The sequence below is a fragment of the Triturus cristatus genome, chromosome 2_1 (genome assembly GCF_964204655.1).
Source record: "Triturus cristatus chromosome 2_1, aTriCri1.1, whole genome shotgun sequence".
Taxonomy (NCBI): domain Eukaryota; kingdom Metazoa; phylum Chordata; class Amphibia; order Caudata; family Salamandridae; genus Triturus; species Triturus cristatus.
Genome location: NC_140581.1, coordinates 525,286,144 through 525,311,583, shown reverse-complemented (window position 1 = coordinate 525,311,583; position 25,440 = coordinate 525,286,144). Strand labels below are relative to the sequence as shown.

The window sequence follows — 25,440 nt, the reverse complement described above, 5'->3', positions numbered from 1 at the left end:
AACATAAGCCCTAGTTTTTCGAACTGCCAAGCCATGTCTTCCCTGGACCGAAAACAAGCATCCTGGGGCCGGTTTCTGGCCAATCCGCCGTCATCAGCCAGGCTAGCTTGAATACAGTGGCAAAGTGAGCAAGGGACCAATGTCTGGGCATACCCTGCCAACATAGGGCAAACAAAGCAAAACCAAAGGGGATGATGGATGGAGTGTTGAACAATGCAAGCACTCACCCCCAGTCAACTGATCTGGGTTTAATCCATCATCATTCTTTAGCTCACTCCGCCACCCCAGTTCAGACATGGCCACATGCAAATCAGTCTGACCCTGTGCCGCATGGGAACAGTCCAGCCCGAACTGCCAAGCCATGTCTTCCCTGGACCGGAAACAAGCATCCTGGAATGAGTTTCTGGCTAATCAGCCATCATCAGCCAGGCTAGCTTGAATCCAGTGGCAAAGTGAGCAAGGGACCCACGTCTGGGCATACCCTGCCAACTTAGGGCGAACAAAGCAAAACCAAAGGGAATGATGAACTGGATTTAACCCAGATTTCTTGACTGGGGGTGAATGTTTTGATTGGTTCTGCATTCCATCCAACAATTGTGTGTCTTTTTCTTAACTGGGAGGCCCCTCCCTCACTTGTTGCAGAAATACTGGCATCTGGTATATAAGATTCATCAGTCAGAGAGCAGAATTTTTCTATTGAGTCAGGGGTCAGGCACATTCCCTCAGTAGTTTGTTCCCACAGTCTTTGTTCCAAACAATGCAGCGTTTCTTGGTTATCACTTCACCTTCACAAACTTTCCCTTTCTCTTCAGCCATAGTTAAAGAGCCATCACGACCTACCATCTCCACTGTCAGATTAGTATTTATTGTAACCGGGGGTACTTCTACAATGGTTACCTCATTTTGCAGTGACCAAGGGCTGCTATCCATATCTGTTACATTAGCTGAATCTACGTTTTCATTTACAGGGGTCTGATTACCTGCCCCTGACTCAGGACTCCCATGACTCCCATTTTCAGAAATGAACAGGGGTTCGGCCCGAATTTCATTACCATCCTTTTGTAGCCCCCATTTCCCAATGGGTAGAGCATGCTCATGATGGATGGTTGCGACCCCACAGGCTCCCGAGAAACCATCAATTAGTGTTTTTTATCAACTCTATTTTGTCCCCCTTACCGGGTCGAGGAACCATTTTCTTTCCACTGGTTTTACTCTTGGTAGCCTCCCGTTTCAGCTGAGAGTTCCTCACTGCAGGAGCCGCCAAGCGCTGTTTTCCACTTTTTACCATGAGTGGCCATTACCTTGGCTGCTGTGTAATCTGGGGTTTCCTGCCTGTATCCGGCAGCCAAAATATAGCACAAGTGTTGCAGGTGAAGCATGGCCATAGCTGCTGCAGCCGCTGCCAGCAGCAACTGACAGAGGGCTTCCCAGCTCCATAACCGTTTCCAGCTTTCCAGCTTTCCCGTGATAAAAGGGGCCTGGCTTTCCACTTCCAGTGTCTTTGTTCCTAGATAATTGTCACACCCATATTTCCCTTTACATCTTTTAGAGGAGCGGAGGAGCAGGTCGCGATGAGAAAGAGGTGAGCAGCGGCCTCACACAGACGCCATCATGCCCATCAACGCCCCATGCTTTAGCAATATATTTGTGACAGTGCGCTCCAAAGTTCACACCACCTGGCTACATACCACACCTTTACTACTCTCCTGCTTAGGTGACGTTGGTGATTGATGGCAGTAGCCCCACTCTGAAATTTGTTCCAGCACCCCTGAATCCCATCCCCTCTGACATATCCTTTCATCATGCTGAATTGTACAAAATGAGCACCAAAAACAGTTTAATCATAATTGATTACTCTCAGGTCTTGAAAGTAGGAAAAACTAGTCTAACAGGTATCATACAAAATAAAGTAAGTTCTGATGCGAGAACACAGCCCTGGCAGCACCGTCTCATGCTGCACATTTGGAGATCTCAGTTTAGTCTTTTTCAGGCATGAGCAGTGCATGCAGTCAATGTTATTTCTTTGCATTGTTGTACATGTAGTCATGTCTTCGGCTTGTAGAACTGCTCATACATAAAGTATGTAAACTTGAGAACTCTACTGACATATAGGGTCTTATCAACACACACACACGCACACACACACACACACCCTCCACCCAGGTTATCACAGGGCACCCACTGTGGGAGAATATAGGTCTGTTAGTCCTGTTTATCCCATATCATGTATGAAATCAATATTATAAGTACCAAAATAAAAAGAATCCAGGACCAGATGAGCAAGTTATGGATGCAACACTTGCCATCTGTGTCCATGCATGTGCTTTCAGCTCCTATCTCATATCAAGCCGGAACCTGCAGGTCAGTCGTAACTGATAAAAGGCCTCCACACATGGTGCCCATGCCACGCAGTGCATCACAGTTCGCTCACATTAGGAACACACACCAATACTAGAACACATTATCAAATGCTGAATTAAACTCTGGTCCGCAAAGGGGTCCGCAAAGCTGAGCACAGAATAATGTAAAAAATTTAGTAGGCTCGAAAAGCCATATAAGAGCATACCTATGGTAGGATATTAAGTGTCTCTTTTCTAATTCTTCATCCTCTCCTTCTTCTTCCTATTATTATAATCTTGGTCACATTAACCATATAGGTAATAGTAAGGAGGATACTGGTAATGCTGGTATTATTAATAAAAAAGTATATCGCCCACAATGGAACACCCCATGGATTTACTCCCTCATCTTCAACAAGAAACATACTATAATGACAGCCCTGACAGGAGAATGCAGGCCCACTATGACCCCTACTTCATATTTACCACAAAGCACTCCCATTGTGGAACATAGGCCCCACACCAACCAAAAAGGCAACGTAACACCAGTGGTGATACAGTTCAACATGTGCTAACCCAAATGGCAACGTAACACCAGTAGCGATACAGTTCAACATGTGCTAAACATATGGAGGTTTACCCCAACCCATACCCAGCAGAGCAGTGCAACACCATTTTTATCCAGCATTCCCCATGTGGAGGAGCAGGTCCAGAGCAACCCCAACAAGCTTTAAAAATGGGTTTCAATCTCACCTCACACCATACATGCAGGCCACAGAATGAGCCCACAGGGAAACACAACAACACCCTCCAAAGGAGAAGCCCACTGGGGGAAGAGGAAGAGAGGCTAAGTGCCACTAGACACACACAATGCACATGTGGAGTTTGAACCACTGACCCAAACCCAGCAACACTCAACTGGCCAACCCTGCAATACCCTCTTGTATCAGTTATCTTTTAAAACAAAACATTATGATGATATTTATGTAGGCAGACAGCAGCATCGGCAGCAGAACATGTACGTTTTTTTTTTTTTTAATTATTTCCCTAATGCCCCCGTCCTGCTCCCCCCTCCCCTGCCCCCCCCCCCCACTTGGGTTTTGCGGCAGACGCCACTGGTTAAGTGTTCTCGATAGCGAACTTTTGAGATATTTTAAGTTACTTGCATATTTTAAATATTATTGGGACTAAAGTGCATTTTTCAAAGTTGTAGGTTGCACACACACACATGCCCTTGAGGCATGTGTGTGCGCAACATGTATGCACAGATCAATTTCAGGGGTGCAACAGGGTGTCCTTTTGACACCCTTGCACCCTTGAAATTGCATGCGCAATTTGTGAGTACCTATTGGGGACTCGCAAATTGCGCATGCAATTTCCCATTCATTCCTATGGGCCTGTGGGGAAGGCATTCCTTAATTGCGACTCGCAATTTGCGACTTGCAATTAAGGAATGTTTGGGAATCGCTAGTTTTATAGCGATTCCTACAAGCATAGGCTTTTGCAATTCCTTAATTGCGATTCCAAAAAAATCTATGCATTGAATGAATTCAAGTATGGCTTAAAAGGAACCAGAATAATAGTTTGCCTCATTTCAGGTTTTTATCTTTACAAATTCAGTATATTATTTTCTTTTTGGACTGACACAGTGGAGTGAGCACATTAAACTGGGTTACCTGCATGTATGGGCTGATACAGTTTTGCACCTATGTAATAGTGGTGTTTTTCTCACTTTGGAATGCTGCTATTTTGATGTAATTTCAACGATCCTGTAATATTTCTATTTTTTCTGTGTGTCCCTTGTGACTTATGATTTACAGAATTATACTGTCCTTTCCATGTGTCATCCCCTTTAGACAGTCGGCATCACCTTGGACTTATTGGTTTATAAACGTATTTAACACAGTTCTGGACCTTGCTCCCAATGGTGGGTGATGGTTCGATAATGTGGAGAACTCTATAGTTACTATATGTTTTGATTTGTTTATTACTTGCCGAGCTTGGGGCTAGTTAGCCATGAAGCGAAACAAGTGATGGCTGTGTAAAGTGCATCAACAATGTGTTCATATTGATATACAGAAACAAAAGTTTCAAGAAATGAATTGGTGGATCGCATTAAAGACTACAGATACCTTAAAACTCTGTGTTGGATGTTTAATTTCTCTTGAACTCTGAGTGCTCAGGACAATTGTTTTGAAGTATTCTTTCATACCTGGTAGAGTCAGCCCCAACTACGCTTGCTGGTTTACACAATATATTTAATGACATCCTAAGTGATTTGTTGGCCCAGATAAATGCAGAAAATAGTCTCTCAATTATTCAGAAAAAATGTAACGTAAACAACATGTGAGTGCATATAAAAAGTTCAGTACAGGTGAGACTGACACACAAATCAGTGCTACTGTGCTTATATAATTGACAGTTGAAGGAGGCTCGATTTTGCAAATAGGGGCTTATTCTTTTCTAGAAGTGGTTTGTATTATAACTCAAATAAATCATCTACATTTGTAGTTGTATATATAGTCCCAAATCTCTCTTTGGCCTTGAATTAACCAGCAGGTGAAACTCTAGTAGTAAAGTGCCTCAAGAGCAATTGCATATTAAAATCTCGGGTTTCAGCTTATTTATTCTATATGCTCTCATTTCTTCAAATTGATGAAAACAAAAAAACCTTATGCTGGATATCTGGATCAGGTCTTAAAAAGGCATAATATCATCCACATATAGTTTCATTATAGACATCTTATCAAGAGGGCCTGTTATTCTTCTATTGTGTATTATGACAATAGCAAGGGGATCAATACAAAACACAAATAAAATAGGGGACAATGGACATCCCTGTCGAGTCCCCTGCTTTACCTTGCATATTCCAATATTACAGGAGTTCACAATCAATTGATCCCTTGCCCCTTAATGGAGATTAGATACTACTGCGATGAGCTTGAGAGGAAAACCAAACACTTTTGGTAGGAAGAATAAGCTTTCCAAATTACAAGGTCAAAGGTGTTTTCTGCATCTAATAAAAGGATCTGAGCTGGGACCTGTCTTTTGTTAAAAATCTAGTGCCTCAAATAAATACTTTGTATTGGTTGATACTTGTCTACCAGCCATGAAATCATTTTTATCTTTATTAGCTTGCCGTCCAGCCACTTGATTCATTCTGTTGGCCAACAGTTTCATTAATATGTTGTAGTCTGTATTTAAAAGACTAGTCAATATACAAGAATTACATTTTTCAGGATCCTTATTTTTTTAAGGAAGCTTACCCCTATGGCAGTGTCAATGGAGTATGCAGTATTTCGTTTGCTAACCTCAAATATATTGATTTAAAAATGTTGAATCTTTTTTTTTTTAAACTCAGAAGTCAAGATATCTTCACCACACAACTTCACATTTGCTAGAGGTTTTCCCACTGCACTGATTTCTTCTAATGTAAATGGCTTAATAAAGGCTTGTGCTGAGGTTTGAGCCAATGTTGGAATTGGGAGGTTTTCTTAAAAAACAAAAAGGTGCAGTTTAGAGGTATCTACTACTTGTTGTAAGCCATAGATATTCTTTCTGATCCATAAGGACCATTGCCTGGATGTTTTTGCTCTCTGTAAATTGAATATTTGTTGCAGGTTTGATCCAGCGTTTACGGAGCCCAACTTTTCTTACTATGACTTACTCTTGGACCTCCGATGGACCTCGCTTGTACCCACTGAGTGGAATGAGAGATAGTGCTGTAATTTCATTAAACTGTGCAACCATTCGGCTACACGATGAGGGCCAGGAATCAGTAGCCAAATTCAAATAAGCTTTATTAAAAATTAGTGATAAGATTCCAGTAAATCACTCTCAACACCATGCTATTGCAAGTACAATATAGCAACAGGGAGACCGAGTCTCCACAAGACATGTCACCATCAAAATTAAACAGACAAGGAGCTCAACGGCTGCTATGCAAAACAACAGTACTAGTTCCTGATGTTTGGAAAACAGTCTAAAGGTATTTGGACCATGCATTAGAAATATAAGTAACCCAAGCATAATCCCTAAAAGGAAAAAATGGTACGGTTACGCAAAGAATCTCAGTAGTCAAAGAGTTCCATATGGGAAAGTTCAGCATGGCATCGCAAATACAAAGAGACCATCATTTGCATCTAGTAAGCTCTGTCAAAAAGTCTTTAAGAAAACAAGGAAGTGTAAGCCACACTTAAAGTAAAGTCCATAAGAATCATTTGAGGTCTAAACCGCTCAAAGTCTATTCAATAAGCAGTAAAGAAAAAAGGGGAAGCAAGGGGCTCCAAGGGAGGCTCTGCAGGGCACCTGCAGAACTGGGTTTGGTAAAAGAGTTCAAGGAAAGTTATGCCAGCAAAGGAAAGGTATCAAGAAATCCACCAGAGTCCATCGGAAAAGGGGTTCTCTCTGCTCTCCTCATCCAGGAGTCCACAGGCAATGTCCACTTCAGGCGCATCATTATAGGCAACTCATTGTATATTGGGTCCATATGAACTCTTCATAGGCAGCACGTTAAAGCAGAAGCCTACACAAAAATAACAATTTAAGCTATTAAATAATAGTTGCCATTTAATATACAGGGGCAACATTAACATAAATGATTGTACTTTCTTTAATAATTTTAGTTCATAGTATATTAGCATAAAACAAATAATCACATTTCTCAACTGTAAATGGGACTCAGAACTACATTTGAAAGTTCATACCTGCAAACATATACGCATACATTGCACAAACTTTATTGTTTAACTTTCACTAAGATTTAACAAATATAGGGATAGTTAGATGCGAATAACTAAGTCCCTCTAAGTTACACAGAAAATATTGCACACATTTTAGAATCATGAATCAGGTTCAAAGGATGGTTCAAAGTGAGTTACACATTACTAGAGTTTATCATTTAAATGTAGCATGCATTATAATACACATTTTCTTTAGTTGGGGTGAAGCATATAGCTACGGTTCTGATGTATCAATCACTTTATTGATCAACATTTACGAAGAAATGCAGAGTCAGTTACATAGGATATACGTCTAATTATGGGAGTGTTTAGCATGTTTGAACTATGCAAAATTCACTCAACAATATTAAACACAGGTTGTATATATTGTCCCTACTTCTGCAACGAAGGCACGCTACAATAGTCCTGTAAAACTAAGGGGCAGATTTACAAGCCCCTTGCGCCACTTTTGCGCCACTTTTCCCATGTTAAAAGTGACGCAAAAGTGGCACAAGGGGCTTGTAAATCTGCCCCTAAGTATTTTCACTCACTTATTGCGTCACCTAAAACTTGTGTGCAAAGTTTAAGTGCACATTTAAATCAGGTTTTTTATCATGATCTGTGATGTGTAAAGAATGGGCAACTTTGCGCTGCACCGGCATCGTACAGTGACTTAATTGTATTTTTAGCTGATCGTTCCTGTGTCTGCCAAGTTACAAACCTCCTCGAGTACTCACTTTCTTTGTATACTCTCTGCATCTAAGCTTTATTTGACAAATAAGTCCCTGCCTTGTAGTGATCCTGCATCTCTTGTTTTGCTCACTCGAAACCTTGACAAGCAATGCTGTTTTTGTGCCGCCTATACCTATCATGAGCCTGCCTTAACTGAAACTCCAAAGTATTCTTTATATCTTGAGAATTGTTTCTTTCTGCTATATCTTTGGTCATTATAGCAGATCTGAACGTGATTTTGAATGCATCCTAAACCATCTCAATACTTGTTGAATGCTCTTTTACAAGAAAAATGACTTGTTTCTCTATGTTTCCAAAACCCAACATCCTTCTGCCAAAAACACCATATTAAACAGCTATCTATGAAAGAGTAGAGGTTTCCGGATCGCTGCATGTGCATTTCTACCAATGAGTGGCACAAAAAAAACATACGGTTGGTGTTGATATAGCTTAAGATTGAGATCATTTGATATTTGGAAAAAATCCAGCTTAGTTGATAATTCATATCTTGCAATCACTCCTATGTCCCTACTGATTTGGAACAGTATGTATCCAGGGATCCACCAGGCTCAAACTCTTCTGGTAGTCCTCTAATGCCTTACCTATTCTAAATTTATTCAGCCTGCGAGTGGTCACTGATGAATCTAGGCATGTACATTTGAGAAAATGTAAATCACCACCTAATATTACCTTACCTGGAATAACCATAATTGACTGAAATAGTTCAATTAAATGCGCCAGATTTTTCTCAATGAGGCCTATATTTTGGCCTCTGTAAATCACAATTTTTCAATAGCTTTTATTTTGCGTTTGTTTTTGAGACCATTTAAATTAAACGATGTAACCCTCAAGTTGTTTCTAACCGTCTTCAGCTTAAATCATCATATCTTATCACAATCAATCTAAATCGTACATGTCTATCTATAAAAGACACCAAATAAACATATATACTGAATAGTATTACCAATGTGTCATAGCTCATAGTAGGCCTCAGATAAGTATACTGCTAACCTTTCTAGAGAAAGTTATAGAATATAAAGAATATATATACAAGGATGTGTGAAGATTGTAACCATACCAAGTTGCCATGTTGCCGTGTATCCTACTTATAGCAGTTGCAATTTTGTGCAAACATATGCAAATGTCTAACTTATAAATAGATATGTATTGACGCGAACCCAACTCAAGTTTCAGTTTTATCCTCGTATATCACCCAAGTCTTCTATCTTTTGCATTAAACCATATTGGTATAGTTTAAAGAGCGTACAGAGTCACAAAATGGCCCTATAAATTGGTAAATTCCACATCATCCTTAATATACCATCAAAATTTGACCCTCAGCACCTGTATCAATTGCATACTTATAAACAATTATTATAAAGTGGTTAAAGTGTATATAGTGTAGAAAATAAATAAAGTGCATGTATCCTTCAATAGTCAAAGGACTATTGATATGTCAGGATGGCAGCCTGCCTTTCTGACGTACAGCCAACTAGTGAGAAAATCTTGGCTATTTATTCGCTTTACCCTAATGGGCATCACACATTGCTGGATGCCAACTGAATACTCCTTCATCTCCCCAACATAAGGAATCTTCAAGTGATTTAAACTACTCTGCATGAGTGCGGTGACGATTCATTACTGGGAGCTGTGGACTGACCTGGTCTGCCACTTCGGACGCCCCTCATGTTGCCTCTTATATATCCTTTTGTCCTGATGAAGACCAATATGCGGAGGTCTGAATTTATCCTCTACGCCGAAGTTGGATTGAAACGTCAACGCCCCTCATCCTAGGGCCTGTATTACGTTATATTTGTCCTCCCCAAATTTGAATGATGCATTCTGAGTAGACCAGCATCATTTTGAGAAACGGACATGGATGAACAAAATAAAACTGTCTTTAAGACAGGCCCATGCTTGGTGGTTTAAAGCTCCCAGCACTACTGCAGCCAGTGTCCACTGTGCAAAACTATGATACTAAGGGCCCCATGCATCAAACCACAAACCGGTCGCAAATGGGCAGATGCAAATGCAAAATTAGCAACTTAAGGAATCGCAAAAATTGCGATTACTTAAGGAATTGCAAATTTCCATCAAACTAAAGTTGATGGTTATTTGCGATTGCTTTGACAAATGAAGTCACATTTTACACACACACATGCCCTTGGCCCATATGAATCAATTCCTTAATTGCGGCTTGTAATTTGCGAGTCACAATTAAGGAATTTTAAGGAATCGCATTTTTTGGGGAGATTCCTACATGAATTGCATTTTGCGATTTCTAAATAGCGAACCGGTAAAATTCGCCATTTAGACATCGCAATATGCGGGCTTGATGCATGTGCCCCTATGTTCTTTAATTATTTTTCTTTGAATTTCCCTTTTTCTCACCCACCTCGTACACAAGCACTTTTCCTTTGCACTCCTTCTTGCAGCAACCGTCTATTGATATATCGTTGACATTTATATGTTTCGTCTACTTTGCTATTTCGCGAAATAAGAGAATATAAACAAGATTTTGTCTCTAAAATACAGCAGTTTTGTCTTTCTCTCTGGTGTGTTGTGAAGAGTATTTGTTTCTCTCCTGTATAATAATTGTGTGAAAACGTTTTCAGTGACCTAGCCAATTCATTTCAAGATTCACAACCTTTTTAATCCTCCCAAGAAGGGACGTCAGGACCACCTTGTGTCTTTACTATGCTGTGACACCAAAGCACCCCCACTGCCACTCCTACGAACTGGCTCCATATTATTGTGCCAGACTTTCCTTGTTTCCTCTCCTCTGGAAAGTCAGCGTGAACAGCACCATGCGTAGCATGATAGTTTGCAGCCATTCAAGTTGATTTTTCTGCTACTGAATTAGAAAACCTACTTGAACAGCTGCAAATGTACTCAAATGGCAGTCCTATGACCGCTCACGAAATGCGGAGATCACTCATATTAGAAAATTGAATTAGGGTACGCCAAATTTCACTCCCACTCACTAGCTCGTTTATTCTGGAGCTTTGCAGGAGAAAAATGTTGCCACACCGCGATTCCCAGAATTTGGCCAGAACTCCACATTAAAGAGAAATGCGGAGTGGCCATAATTCTGTGAATTCTGTGGACAGAATGCAATATTCTGCCCACCCCTAATTATTAATATCAATTTGTTTGTCACAGAAGGCTTTACTCAGTAGCATTTCTGATTCTAAAGTCAGAAAGATTAAATAGCAGTGTTCAGGATATTTAGCATTAGAAGGAGCTTAGAAGTGTACACTGTGTTCCTACATAAGTGTTAGATCCTGTGGACAGTCCAGGAGAATGTACTTTTGAATCAAAGTTTCAACATAAGATATTACCCCAGACACATCTTTGTGCACAGGGATGCCAGTTATTCTCAAGGTAGCCCATCTAGCACGATTTCCCACGGTCTCCTGCTTATTCTGAAATGTCAATATTTCATTCACATAGTGGTCAACTACCTTAGATGTCTCAGAGAGTCTTTCCTCACAGTGTGAAATACCCTGGTACATTTCTTTCTACTGTATTCAAAATCTGTGAGATTCTTTCATCTATTTTATCCGTTACTCAGAGAGTTTGCTCCTATTATCTATCTGACATTGCTTGATTTGTTTGATCTGTCAATATCTCACTCAGCATAAAAGGCCTTGTGTTTGTCCTGTGCTCAATTACGTTTTCGTCTGCTAGGTTTAGTTGGATTAATATCCCAGTAGGAATGTTGTAAAGAAGAGATAGCTTATTCAGCAGTAGGATGTGCTGGATTACTGATGGCTCTCTTATTCAAATACAGAGGAAATGTATCTGTTGTTGTCTTATTTTCGGAGAGTTGAAGGCCAGATTCTGACTCTACCTCTTTCAGTGGTTGTGGTACTGAAGTGTAATTAGGGTAGGCTAGAGAGCTAATATTCAGCCCATTTAAATCCTAAGCCCTAGGCTTGGATCTCCTGCCTCACTGACCACCAAATATAGTGCCTCTTGAGTACCCAGCAATACTTTGGAAAGTACTATCTCTCTGCTCCTAGACACAGAGCACCTCCTTTCAAATTCTCTATAATCTCTTCCACAAGACTTGCCTTCTGCCGTGGGCTGTCATCTGCCTGTTGTGGCCCCGTGCCATGCCTCCTTATTGGCAAATGTTGTTGCTTTTATGGTTTTCCCATTACCTAGGGGTTAAAAGGCATTGAGGCCCTTGAGACCTTAACCCTGCAATATGATGTCATTTGCTAACTTATCCATGGCATCAGCTGGGTGCCACACTATCAAACAACTTCCTAGCTCTTTTATAGTGTATTGGAACGCTGCTGCTCAGTTTATCAAATGTAGCTGCTATGGCAGATAGTCAAAAAGAAGATTAGGGGATTTACAAAATTAGCTTACCCCCGAAGCAGAATGAGTGCAATTTGCTCCATGGTGGTCGCTGTTGCTCCTTTGAAAAGCACATGGCACTGTCTCGTAGCATCATTTTCGCAGATGCCATTCTATCCAATCCAACGGTCATTGCTGGGATCACATTAGGGACGAAGCAGCTCCCATTTTGCCCCACACCGTCTCCTTGAAACAGCTCCCAGGGCTTCTCGCAACCCTCGCCATTAATTGCCAAAACACCACTGTGGAGTTGGGGGGTTTTAGAGCTCCAATGGAGCTGACTTTTAAAGCCTATCCAGTAGCGCTGAGAAGAACGCCCATGGCATGCCCAGTGCAAGGATCCACGGGTCGCAGCTCATGAGGAGAAAAAGGTTATTGTCTTTCAGCACTCTCTCAGCACTTCTTGTGATCTTCACCATATTGTGCTGGCTTGTCAGCACTGCACTGCAACCTCACAGCAAGCCTGATGAGAGGAGGACAAAGGGCAGCAGTGAGAAGAAGGAACTGAAAGTTACAAAAGATGCTCTTCGGGCCATGCAAATCAGCCTTGACCCTGATCCAATATGAACAGTTCAACTGAACAGAATACAAGCCTCCCAAAACAGTTTTTGCCCTAGTTAGGGCTCAACATCCAGGCATAGCTTGATTCCAGTGACACACTGTGCACAAGACCAGTCTCTGGCAATACCTGTACCACTCACGGTGACACACTAAACTATACAAAAAATAGATGAAAGGATTTCTTAGGGGGAGGAGTTGGCCTAACGGCTAGGGTGGTTGACCTCGAATCTGGGGAACTGGGTTTGAGTCTCGGAAATGACGCTGAACATTCTGTGATTCTAGGCAAATCTCTTAATCGTCCCGTGCCTAACAAAAAAATGAATGTGTCCTCATGTAATGCAACTGGTGCTATGTAAAGCGCTCTGATACCTGATTCGCGCGCTATAAAACTCTGTAAAATAAATGTAAAATAAGTAAATAAATAAAAATGCTTGAATCAATCTAAAACACTGGTAATTACTAAGTGCTGCATTACAGTCTATCATTAATTTGCCCATCATGTCATGTAGGCTTGGAACAAGCCATTTGCCAATCAGTCTTGACCCTGCTCCAATTGCAACAGTCCGACCTGAACTGCCATACCAGGCTCTCCCTGAGCCAAAATACAAGCAACCCAGGCCCAGTTTTGCCCTAGTTAGGGCTCATCAGCCAGGTATAGCTTGATTCCAGTAACACAGTGAGCACAGGACCAACGTCTGGACATACCTGCCCCATTTAGAGCAACACACAAAAGTATACAAAAAAGTGATGGATGGAATGCTTGAATAAATCTCATCCATTGGTAATTACTTGGGGCCATATCCCAGTCCATCGTTATTTGTGTTATTTATTATGATTCTACCTCGAGGAGAGGTCAAATTGGGAACTTTTTTCAACTATTTCTCAACATTTGAAATATTAACAACTGACTTTGTGTGTAGATACAATTACCATCCATTGTCTGTACATCAGCTTCAATCAAAGCATGATCACAGCATAGTTTGCTATAATAATGTTACTTCCTGAATCTTTAGCGGTAGCAATATTGTGCAAATTATATAAAAGGCCTCTTTGTCCAGCCAGTTAGTATGGCCATCCACAGACTCGATTGTAGTCATTTTGTAATTATCAATGTGTTTATTACCTTCAGCAGCTATAATATTACCTGATCTCCTTTTTACGGAAAACAGTTGTTCATCCATCTGATCCTTCCTTTTTTATGAGCTATGCCATACTTTAGTCAAAAACAATGTGTGTATTCTTGGCAAAAGTGAACACTGACCTCTGTTCTATTTGATTTCTCTTAAAATTAGGTTAGCGTTGTTATAGATTTTGATTTTAGAAGCAAGGTTGATTACTTGGCTCTCCAGGCTGGGGCCCGCTGAAAGGGTTAAACAGTGGAGGAGCTTGTCACCACCCCCACTAACAAAGCAGGACACACCCTCGACCCCATCTTCGCAGGAGGGACAAACATCCACTTCAGCCACACCTTGCAGCTCCTCTGGACAGACCACCACTGTGTACACTTCACCTTCAACACCACCACCGGACCCAAACCCACCCCACGTCTGCCAAGAAGGAACTCGAGCAAGATCACAGAGGAGCAACTTTACACCACCCTCCTCCTAGACCCTTCCTGTGCCAAGACCGGCGCCAACTCCGCAGCCAAGAACTTTCACCACTGGATTTCCAGCTTCGCCGACAAGCTTGCACCCCTCCACCACCCTGGCAAACAGCACCCCCAGAGGGCCCCCTGGTTCACCACCGAACTGCAAGAAGCCAGACGCTCCTGCAGACGCCTCGAGAAAACCTGGCAAAAACAGAAAACCACGGAAGACATGAACAGCTACTGGAACACGCTGAAGGAATACCACCAGCGCATAAGAGACACCAAGCGGACTTTCATCAATAACAAAGTCCACACCAATGCAACCAATGCTAAAGAACTCTACAACGTCATACAGCAATTCATCAAACCCCCCAGCGAAGCCATGGACGTCCCTCCATCCCAGGAACTCTGCAACAAACTCAGCTCCTACTTCCATCTGAAAATCAAGGCCAAGCGAACACATGCTGGACACAACCCCCCCCCACCACCGACAAAGAGCCGACCATAACAACCTGGACTCCTGCCACCGTCAAAGGTACCACTGCGACCATGAAAAACACCCACTCAGAAGCCCCCACTGACCCCTGCCCACCGCACATCTACCACAGGGCTGCCGCCGCCATCGCATCTGCACTGGGACGGACCATCACCGCCTCCTTCGAATCCGGCATCTTCCAAGACGACTGGAAATGAGCGGAGGTCAAACCACTCCTCAAGAAGATGACGGCCGAACCAACGGCCCGGATAAACTACCGGCCCATCTCTCTGCTCCCCTTCGCTGCCAAAGTCACCGAGAGACTCGTAAACACCGAGCTGACCGCCTTTATCAAGGAGAACTCCATCCTAGACGCCTCCCAGTCCGGATTCCGCAGCAACCACACCACCAAGACCACCCTCCTCACCGCCACCGATGACATCAGCAAGCTACTCGACCAGGGACACACAGCTGCCCTCATCCTACTTGACCTCTCTACTGCCTTCGACATCGTCTCACACCGCACTCTCGCAGCCAGACTCCACAACGCTGGAATACGAGGAACCGCCCTCAACTGGATCCGTTCCTTTCTTTCCGGTAGAACCCAGAGGTTCAGACTCCCTCCCTTCATCTCCGAGACCATAGATATCAGCTGCGGAGTACCCCAAGGATCATCGCTTAGCCCCATGATTTTCAACATCTACATGGCCCCCCTTGCCGCCATCGTCAGACAGCATGGACTCAGCATAGTATCATACGCCAACGACACCCAGCTCATCCTCTCCCGCACGAAGAACCCCGAAGACACCAGACTCTGTTTCCAGGAAGGAATGAAGGACGTCGCCGCCTGGATGAAAAACAGCTGCCTGTAGCTCAACTCAGAGAAGACTGAGGTCCTCATCCTCGGACCCTCCACCTTCACATGGGACAACACCTGGTGGCCCTCTGCCCTCGGGAGCCCGCCCACCCCGACAGACCACGCACAGAACTTCAGCATCATCCTCGACTCCTCCCTCACCATATCCGCCAGATCAATTCCATCTCCTCCACCAGTTTCTACTGCCTTTGGATCCTCCGCAAGACCTTCAAATGGATAACCCACGAAAGCAGACTGGACTACAGAAACACCCTATATGCCGGAATCAACAAAACTCTCCTACACAAGCTCCAAACCATCCAGAACACCGCAGCCAGACTCGTCCTCGGAACCCCATAGCACGAAGACATGATCCAATACCTACGAGACCTCCACTGGCTCCCCGTCAAGAAGAGAGTAACTATCAAACTGCTCACCCACGCCTACAAATCCCTCCACAACATCTGACCCAAATACCTCAACGAGAGAGTCTCCTTCCCATACCCAAGAGGAACCTCTGCTCCGCAGACCTCGCCCTTTCAGAGACCCCCCCCCCATATCCGCAGGACCAGAGCAGGTGGAAGGGGTTTCTCATAAATTGCAGCCAATACCTGGAACGAGCTCCCAGTCAACATCAGCACTCCCCCACCCTGCACGCCTTCAGGAAGAACCTCAAGACCTGGCTCTTCGACTGAACCAGAGCTGCACCCCCCCTCCCCCCCCAGTGCCTTGAGACCCTCGCAGGTGGGTAGCATGCTTTATAAACCCCCGATTGATTGATTGATTGGAGGTGGTCATCATCTGCTACTTTATCTCCTAATCTCGCTTGGATGGTATAGTATGTAGTAACAGGATAATTATGAATAGTAAATTACAGTTGAAAGAGGCTAAGGCAGAAATGGGTCAAGCATCAAGATTTGACTCCTGCAAGGACTGCATTCCATAAATTAGGCCTCTGTTGACAAAACTGGTGCAAGAGCTAGGTGCAGAAGTGTTAGAAGACCACATAAAATCACTAACGCTTTGACTTCAAAACATTCACAAAGACACTTTATAACTGTAAATATGACTGAGAAACTAATTCCAGAAAGAGAGAAATGTTTTAACTGCGTAGTGAGTCAGTCAAACAGGAGACAAAACTAGAGACATATGGGACATTTTCAGGCTTAATATTTATGTAACATTGACAAACATTCATGTACGATTTAACAGGAAGTTTGGGCTCTACAGGTAGATTTACTAAACTTTTTACCGGGTTTCCAAACTAGTGCCAAATATTTATCTGGAATTTACTTTCCAGCACAAGACTTGCTTTGTAGTGGAAAAATGGCTAAAAGTAAAGCAGTTCAGAGCTGCACAGATCTTTGCAATACTTTGAGATGGGGGGACATTCTTTGTGTGGTTCATGGGTGTTCCCATGCAACCGCCCATTGGTTGTGATGCAAAGCTCCATCTACTAACAATAGTAGGCAGGGGTGTGAGCTAAAAAATAACACCTCTTTGAGGCATATTTTAAAAAGGAGAAATGTTTTTATTTCTCCAAACCTTTCTGTACTGTACATCACACATTCAAACTGGAAAATGTTTTAAAGTTTGTCTAGTTGTAGAATTTGGTACTGGAAGTTTTGCCCTAAAAACCTATTGTAAACATCATGCAGATACCTCTGCACTATGGTGCAAGGGTGTGTGCGTAGTGCTAAGCAGCATGATTGTGCACCAGCGCCAGGAAAGAGGGCAGCAGCACCATATCTTAGAAGATATGTCACACTTTCTCCCTCTCACACAACACAGTGCAGCAACTTTAACTGCTTCACTGCATGTTATATTAGTAATTATAGCTCTACATGTTTGTACTGCGAGGACTGGGTATAGTAAAGACTGTGATCTGTGACACCTTTAACTAGTTGCAAATAATGTTTAAAAATATATACTAATGGAAATAAAACTGGCCCGGTCAGTTGGAAGATCTGAGCAGAAAGCTTTATTTTATATACTACTATATATATATATATATATATATATATATATATATATATATATATTCACTGAAAAAACCATAGGTTTCACACATGTTATAGTTAGCTGGACATTTTACTGATAAAAAACCATTGAAATTCCCCCGTTATAGTTAGTGCAGGCAACTATAACTCACGCAACCGCAATCCTCTGCTGATGCTAATACTGTATTTAGACACTTATTTGCCCATGTCTTCTTCCATTAAATTTTAGCTATACATATATTACAAATATTTTTTTTTCATAAAGACACATATGTCATCAGCAGAGGATTGCGGTTGCGTGAGTTATAGTTGCCTGCACTAACTATAACGGGGGAATTTCAATGGTTTTTTATCAGTAAAATGTCCAGCTAACTATAACATGTGTGAAACCTATGGTTTTTTCAGTGAATTTGCAAGGTTTTTTAAATGCTAATTCCTAACTATAACGTGTGTGAAACCTATGGTTTTTTCAGTGAATTTGTACGTTTTTTTAAATGCTAAGTTACTTTACGCCATTCGTGGCGTGCGCGCCCACTTAACGCAGTTTGTTCCGTGCGCGCACTGTGCGCTGCGCGCACAGTGAGCACGCGGTGCGCTTCGCGCACCGCGCGCCCACTTTACGCAGTTAGTGCCATGCACGCACGGTGGGCACGCGGTGCACTACGCACACCGCGTGCCCACGTTACGCTAGATGGGCCATGTACGCACGATGCGCTTCGCGCACCGTGCGCACATGGAGGACATATTATGCGCTTCGTTGTAAAAGGAACTCTTTTTAATTTTCTAAATAAAAAAATATCCCATGCACAAATGGTGCACTTCGGGCACCATTGGCACACGGGGTGGAGAGAGTATGGATTTTTTTTTTTTTTTAAACTATTACCGTACGCGTATGGTAAGCGTAATCGGCGAAATTTTCGAAAATTTTAAAATTCCCTTTTTGTTCTTGGGGGATCTTTGGGGACACCGTTATCAAGGCTATGGGGTTTAGGAGCTGTCAAATCATCCCTTTAACTGTTTATTGCCTTTGTTTTTACACATCCCCTCAGAGTGCGAGAGAGAAAATGGCGGCCGCCGCTTCCTGGTTTCGACCGATTCGAATGTTTACTAAGATCTAACAGCCAATCAGATTCGCGCTCGCGCACGGCACCGTACGCGTACGGTAAGCTTACCGTAAGCGCACGGTAAGCGCACCGTAAGCTGCCACAGATATATATATTGATTTAAATGCTATTTTCTCAGGAACTACTGAACAGATTTACACCAGACCTACAAAAGGCACTTCCTTGACCTGAGGACTACCTCTCTGCCAAATTTCAAGTAACTCTGTTCAGCCGTTCGGGCTGTAGCTGTGTCTAAAGGTCCTATGGAAAAATGTATGGGAAAAACGCGTTTTGGGACCCCCCTTTTTTCTCAGCCCCCGCTTGACGAATCCCCCCGAGACTTTCAGGGTAGGAGCGGAGCGTAGCGCCCCACCTATTTTGAAAATTTCGCGAGGATTCGTCGACCGGCGCCAAAGTTATTCCAAATAGAATGTTGCGGTTTTCCTATGGAAACAGGGTCCTAACTATAACTACCTACTGGCGACCGCCAGTAGGTAATAAAATATAAGATATATATACATATTAGTATATATTAGTATAGAAAATAAAGCTTTCTCCTCAGATTTTCCAACTGACCGGGCCAGTTTTATTTTCATTAGTATATATTATATATATATATATTATATATATATTACCTATTGGCGGTCGCCAGTAGGTAGTTATAGTTAGGACCTATTATCCATAGGAAATCCGCAACATTTTATGTGGAATAACTTTGGCGCCGGTTGACGAATCTTCGCGAAATTTTCAAAACTCGTGGCCCACTCCGGTCCGCTCCTATCCTGAAATTCTCGGGGTGATTCGTCAAGCGGGGGCCGAGAAAAAAGGGGGTCCCAAAACGTGTTTTCCCCATGCAATTTTCCATAGGGACCGTTAGTCGCAGCTACAGACCGAACTGCTGAACGGAATTACACCAAATTTGGCAGAAAGGTAGCTCTTGGTTCACACTCGTGCCTTTTGCTTAAATGGTGTAAATCCGTTCAGTAGTTCCTGAGAAAATCAAAAGTAAATTCATAGATATATCTATGGCCTCGGAGGATCCGCACACCCTATGCACACCCAGCGCGCACCCTCCCGATCACGAGCTGCATGCTAATTGGCTGTCAACACTCCAAATCAGGAAGTGTTGGCAGCCATCTTGTGCCTCGGTAGAACCGAGGCACAAGAAACCTAATAAAAAATGCACAATAACGCGAATAGGGGGCAGGGTAGAAACACCCTGACCCCCTAGGCCTGCTCAGGGGGTCCCACAAGCACCCAAGGACCAACATTTTTTTTTTTTTTTTAAATCGCGCTTCAATGCTAATTAGCCCCGGGGGGCCAAATCCTGGGGGCATTATAAAAATAAAGAGTGGGGGGTCCAATCCCCCACACTGCCCCGGACCGCCACCCCATGGGGCAAAGTATGAATAATTGTGGGGGGCACATGGCCCCCTGCAGCCCCGGGGACCACCACCCCCCGGGGCTTAATAGTTTAATGTGGGGGCCTCTAAGGCCCCCCCGAGCCCTGGGGCCCGCCATCCCCGGGCCTCTAATTTATTAACATTGTGGGGGGCCACACAGCCCCCCCGCAGCCCCGGGGGGTGCCACCCCCGGGGCTTTTGTTAAATAAATAAATACCCTGTGTGGGGGGGCTCAAGCTCCCCTACACGCCCCGGGGACTGCCACCTCCCCGGAGCACTAAAGATTCAAAATGGGGGGACCCCCTAGAACCAGGGACCACCACCCCCCAGAGCTTTGTAAAAGATGGGAAGGGGGCCATGCAGCCCCCCTCCTGGAGACTAGTTGTGGCCCTGGGGACCGCCATCCCCCCAGTGCCGGCTCCTGCAGTGTCCTGGGGTGCCCACCCCTGGGACACTGTAATTTGCTATGGCAGGGCGGGAGCCTCGCGGCTCCCGCCCTATCATAGCAAACTGCTTTTCTATTTGGAAGAGAGAGCAGGAAACCTGCTCTCTCTTCCAAATAGCAATGCAAAATGCTTTTCCACAGGGGGAGCTGCATCTTTGCAGCTCCCCGTGTGGAAAAGCAATGCTGGAGGCGGGGAGCCGGCGGGAACGTGGGGGGATTGGGGACCCCCCACGGTCCCCAATGGAGAGGGCCAGACCCGGGGATGGGGTCCCTGGGGCTACAAGTGGCCCGGGAGGGGGGCCATGCACCCCCTCCCCAGAATGTACATTTTTTATTTTAAAAAAAGGACGGCCCTGGGGGATGGGGTCCCAGGGGCCATAAATGGCCTAAGGAGGGGGGCAAGGCAGCCCCCCTCCTATACAATTTTTTCTTTTTTTTTTAAAAGGGCCATGACACGGGAGATGGGGTCCCCGGGGCAATTATGGCCATGGGAGGGGGGCCACGCCACCAAAATATTAGGAAAAGAAGGGGGGGCCACACAGCCCCCCTTCTTAAACAAAAAAAAAAGACCGGCATCGCGCCGGAGGCCACGGCCCCTTCTTGAAGCAAATTCCCCTTGAATACTGGGGGTCCCTGGGGGCCAACGAGCCCACCAGAATCCTCCACTATGCGCCAGGGGGCTGCGTTGCAGAGAGGTGGTCTGAGGCCATGCCCCTTTTTACACCTCTCTGCAATGCAGCTCTGTGGTGCTTACTGGAGCAGCTGGTGGGCTAGTTGCACCCCAGAGACCCTCAGTATTGAAGGGGAGTTAATCCCCCAACTTAAAATGCGCCACAGGGCACGTTTGCACAGTGGTTAAGGGAGGGGGCGGGCCTGAGTTCACATGTGTGCAAACACATCCTGTGGTGCGGTTTAAGTTGGGGAATTAATTCCTTGTCAATCCTGAGGGTCACTGGGGGCCAACTAGTACACCAGGTACCTCCAGTAAGCGCCACAAAGCTGCATTGCAGAGTTTTGTAAAAAGGGGTGTGGCCTCTGAACACCTCTCTGCAACGCAGCTCTGTGGCGCTTACTGGATGTACCTAGTGGGCTAGTTGGACTCTAGGGACCCTCAGGATTGAAGGGGAATAATTTCCACAACTTAAAACGCGCCACAGGGCGTGTTTGCACAGTGGTGAAGGGAGGGGATGGTGTAGGACAGTGGCTCTATATATACTGGACCAAATTAAAATCAGCCGAACTACGAATTCCGATTTACTCACCTGTTATCAGGAGAGATCTCAGTGCTGCATCTTTGAGCCCAATACTGATCCTGAAAAGTAATTCTAACTGTACTTACCAGTAACTTGAATTTCCTTCCATAGGCTAACATTGACTGGTTTCACTTGGAAATTCTTCTAAGTGTGGAGTTTTGGAACTCTAAAATATTCCTCTAAAATCAGCCGAACTACGAATTCCAATTTACTCACCTGTTATCAGGAGAGACATCAGTGCTGCATCTTTTAGCCCAGTACTGATCCTGAAAAGTAATTCTAACCGTACTTACCAGTAACTTGAATTTTCTTCCATAGGCTAACATTGACTGGTTTCACTTGGAAATTCTTCGAAGTGTGGAGTTTTGGAACTTTAAAATATTCACCTAAAATCATCCGAACAACGAATTCCGATTTACTCACCTGTTATCAGGAGAGAACCCACTGTTGCATATTTTAGCCCAGCACTGACCTTGAAAAGTAATTCTAATCGTACTTACCAGTAACTTGTATTTCCTTCCATTGGAATCCATTGTCTGGTTTTCACCAGGAAAGTTTCTAAGTGTGAACTTTTAGAATACAATAATATTCCTTAAAAATCACTATTGTAACCAAAATGCTTTTACTCAACTGTTTACAGGAGATGTCCCAGGACTGAATCTAGGATCCAGTCCTGTGGTTAGAAAAGTAATCCATAAAGTAACTAATTGCATTTAACTAGAAATTCCCATTGAGCTCAATGTTCCATTGGGTTTGAAATTGTGTTGCCCATTGCAACAACTGTAACTACTGTACCTAAAAGTCTATTGCCTATTTGCAAAGTATTTAAACTAAAGTAATTCATTCTGAGAAAGTATATTTTGTAATGTAATGTATAATGTAATTAGAATGTAATTTAAAAAATAAAATATCTAAAAATGAAAAGTTTAACAAAAGTAGTAAATCAGTATCAAAAAAATAAATATAACAATTAATACATTTAAAAATTGTCATTTACAAAACCTTTGAAATTCACTGAAAAAACCATAGGTTTCAGACATGTTATAGTTAGGAATTAGCTTTTAAAAAACCTTCGAAATTCAATGAAAAAACCATAGGTTTCAGGGGCGTTATAGTTAGCTGGACATTTCACTCGTACAAAACCATTGAAAGTCCCCCGTTATAGTTAGTTCAGCTAACTATAACTCGCGCGCCCGCAATGCACTGCTGATGACGTCACATATTACATCCCTCATGACATGGTCAGTGACATCACTGATGACATCTCAAATGACATCACTGATGACATCATCCTTGTGATAGAGTGGCAGACCTCCTCTCACCCTAATATAACCTTTGATACACACACTCAAAAATAGAAACTAACATTTTCTAAACAATGGTCATACCAATACCAGTTACAACAACCTATTCAGTTATTTTAAGATCTACATAGACATCCATTCATACACCAACAGTCCTATATAGTCACTCATACATGTACTCACTCATCATATGTACTCATACACCTATACATCCTGTTACACACCGCCACTCATCCATAGAGTTACTCACACACATAGTCACTCATGCTAATAAAGAATCAAACATCCATTTACTTGCATATACAGTTATACACACACCAACACACTTACTTCTACAGAAACTTACACATACTTACTCTTTTAAAAAATCACTTAAAGAAACACATACTTATTCATACAGGAACTCTTCCAAACTCTCACTCTCACATATACTTACTTATATACAGCAATACTCACATATAATAGTTTAAAATATATGTAGTTACTATAAAGACACTATTGATACAGTCATTCACTCACTAACACACCCATACACACACTCATCCACTCATACAGTCCTGCACACATACTGTCTTCAACACATACAAAGAGTGACGTACTCATTCATGCATCTATGCACTAAGTAAGACCCTCCACTGAACCATACAGACACTCAGACACTCAAACTGATACTCGAAAAACCAAGTAATAACCCATATAGACAATCATGTAGCTATTCACCAACCCATGCAGTCACTTATACACAAAGTGAGAGACTGATACAGATAATTACATATTTAAACATTACTCAGTAACCCATGTATTCACTAAGATACACATAATCAGTTCGTTATGCAATCAATTTTTTAAAAAAATCATCCATTTAGACACTTGTATACCCATTTATTCTTCCATCGACCTTGAGATCTACATATATTAAAAATATTTAATTTTCAGAAAGACACACATTCACTGGATGATGTAATCAGTGATGTCATCAGTGAAGTCATTTGAGATGTCATCAGTGATGTCATGAGTGATGTCACTGACCAGTTCATTGCGGGCGCGCGAGTTATAGTTAGCTGAACTAACTATAACGGGGGAATTTCAATGGTTTTGTACGAGTGAAATGTCCAGCTAACTATAACGCCCCTGAAACATATGTTTTTTTAGTGAATATATATATATATAAATTCCACAGTCCAGAAACCATGCGGATCGCGCATTAATCAGGAATAGACCACTCAGTGCGTAAGATGAAAAAATAAAGTGCTTTTAATTCTCAAGTGACAACAAGATGACGCGTTTTGACCGGGAAACTCGGTCTTGATCACATATAGATATATATTCTGCTCCAAAGGTTGGCCACCAGGTGAGTAGCACTCGATCAGCAGCTTTGTTTATGATAGGCAGGGACGAGGATCCGCTTGTAGATGCCGCTTCGTAATGGAATTGCCTGACGCGTTTCGAAGTTCCATATGCTTCTCTTCAGAGTCTTTAACGGAGACAGTGTGTGCAAACTCTGAACCCACCTCGCCATTTTCATATTGCACACCCACTAATGGGAAGCTCGAATGAGACTGTGCATTGTGGGAAATATAGTCTGGCTAGCACACAAATCTTGTCCTGTATGGACCCTGCTAGTGGACTCGTCCTCAATCCTGTTTGCCGCTGCTGGCCCACACTGCCGACATGATAGTTACCATATCAGGTGGTCCCATAACATTACGGGGTGGTGCACACTCCACGGCAGGACGGCCGCATATTACATTCTGCTCCAAAGGTGTTCCACCAGGTGAGTACCACTCGAACAGCAGCTTTGTTTATGATAGGCAGGGACAAGGATCCGCTTGTAGATGCCGCTTCGTAATGGAATTGCCTGACACGTTTCGAAGTTCCATATGCTTCTCTGTCAGAGGCTTTAACGGAGACAGTGTGTGCAAACGCTAAACCCACCTCGCCATTTTCATATTGCACACCCACCAATGGGAAGCTCAAATGAGACTGTGCATTGTGGGAAATATAGTCTGGATATCACACAAATCTTGTCCTGTATGGATCCTGCAAGTAGACTCGTCCTTAATCCTGTTTGCCGCTGCTGGCCCACATTGCCGACATGATAGTTACCATGTCAGGTGGCCCCATAACATTACGGGGTGGTGCACACTCCACAGCAGGATGGCCGCATATTATATTCTGCTCCAAAGGTTGTCCACCAGGTGAGTAGCACTCGATCAGCAGCTTTCTTTATGATAGGCAGGGTCGAGGATCTGCTTGTAGATGCCTCTTCATAATGGAATTGCCTGACGCGTT

At 43.3% G+C, this 25,440-nt stretch overlaps 1 long non-coding RNA gene across 1 annotated transcript in view; it reads right to left on the bottom strand.

Annotated features, from left to right (window-relative positions):
• Positions 1-6,121: 6,121 nt before the first annotated feature.
• Positions 6,122-25,440, bottom strand: part of LOC146865596 (uncharacterized) — a 244,186-nt gene continuing 224,867 nt past the window's right edge. Inside the window, exon 3 of the long non-coding RNA XR_014976655.1 lies at positions 6,122-6,864. This is a non-coding gene — a long non-coding RNA (uncharacterized LOC146865596). The remainder of the gene's footprint in view (positions 6,865-25,440) is intronic.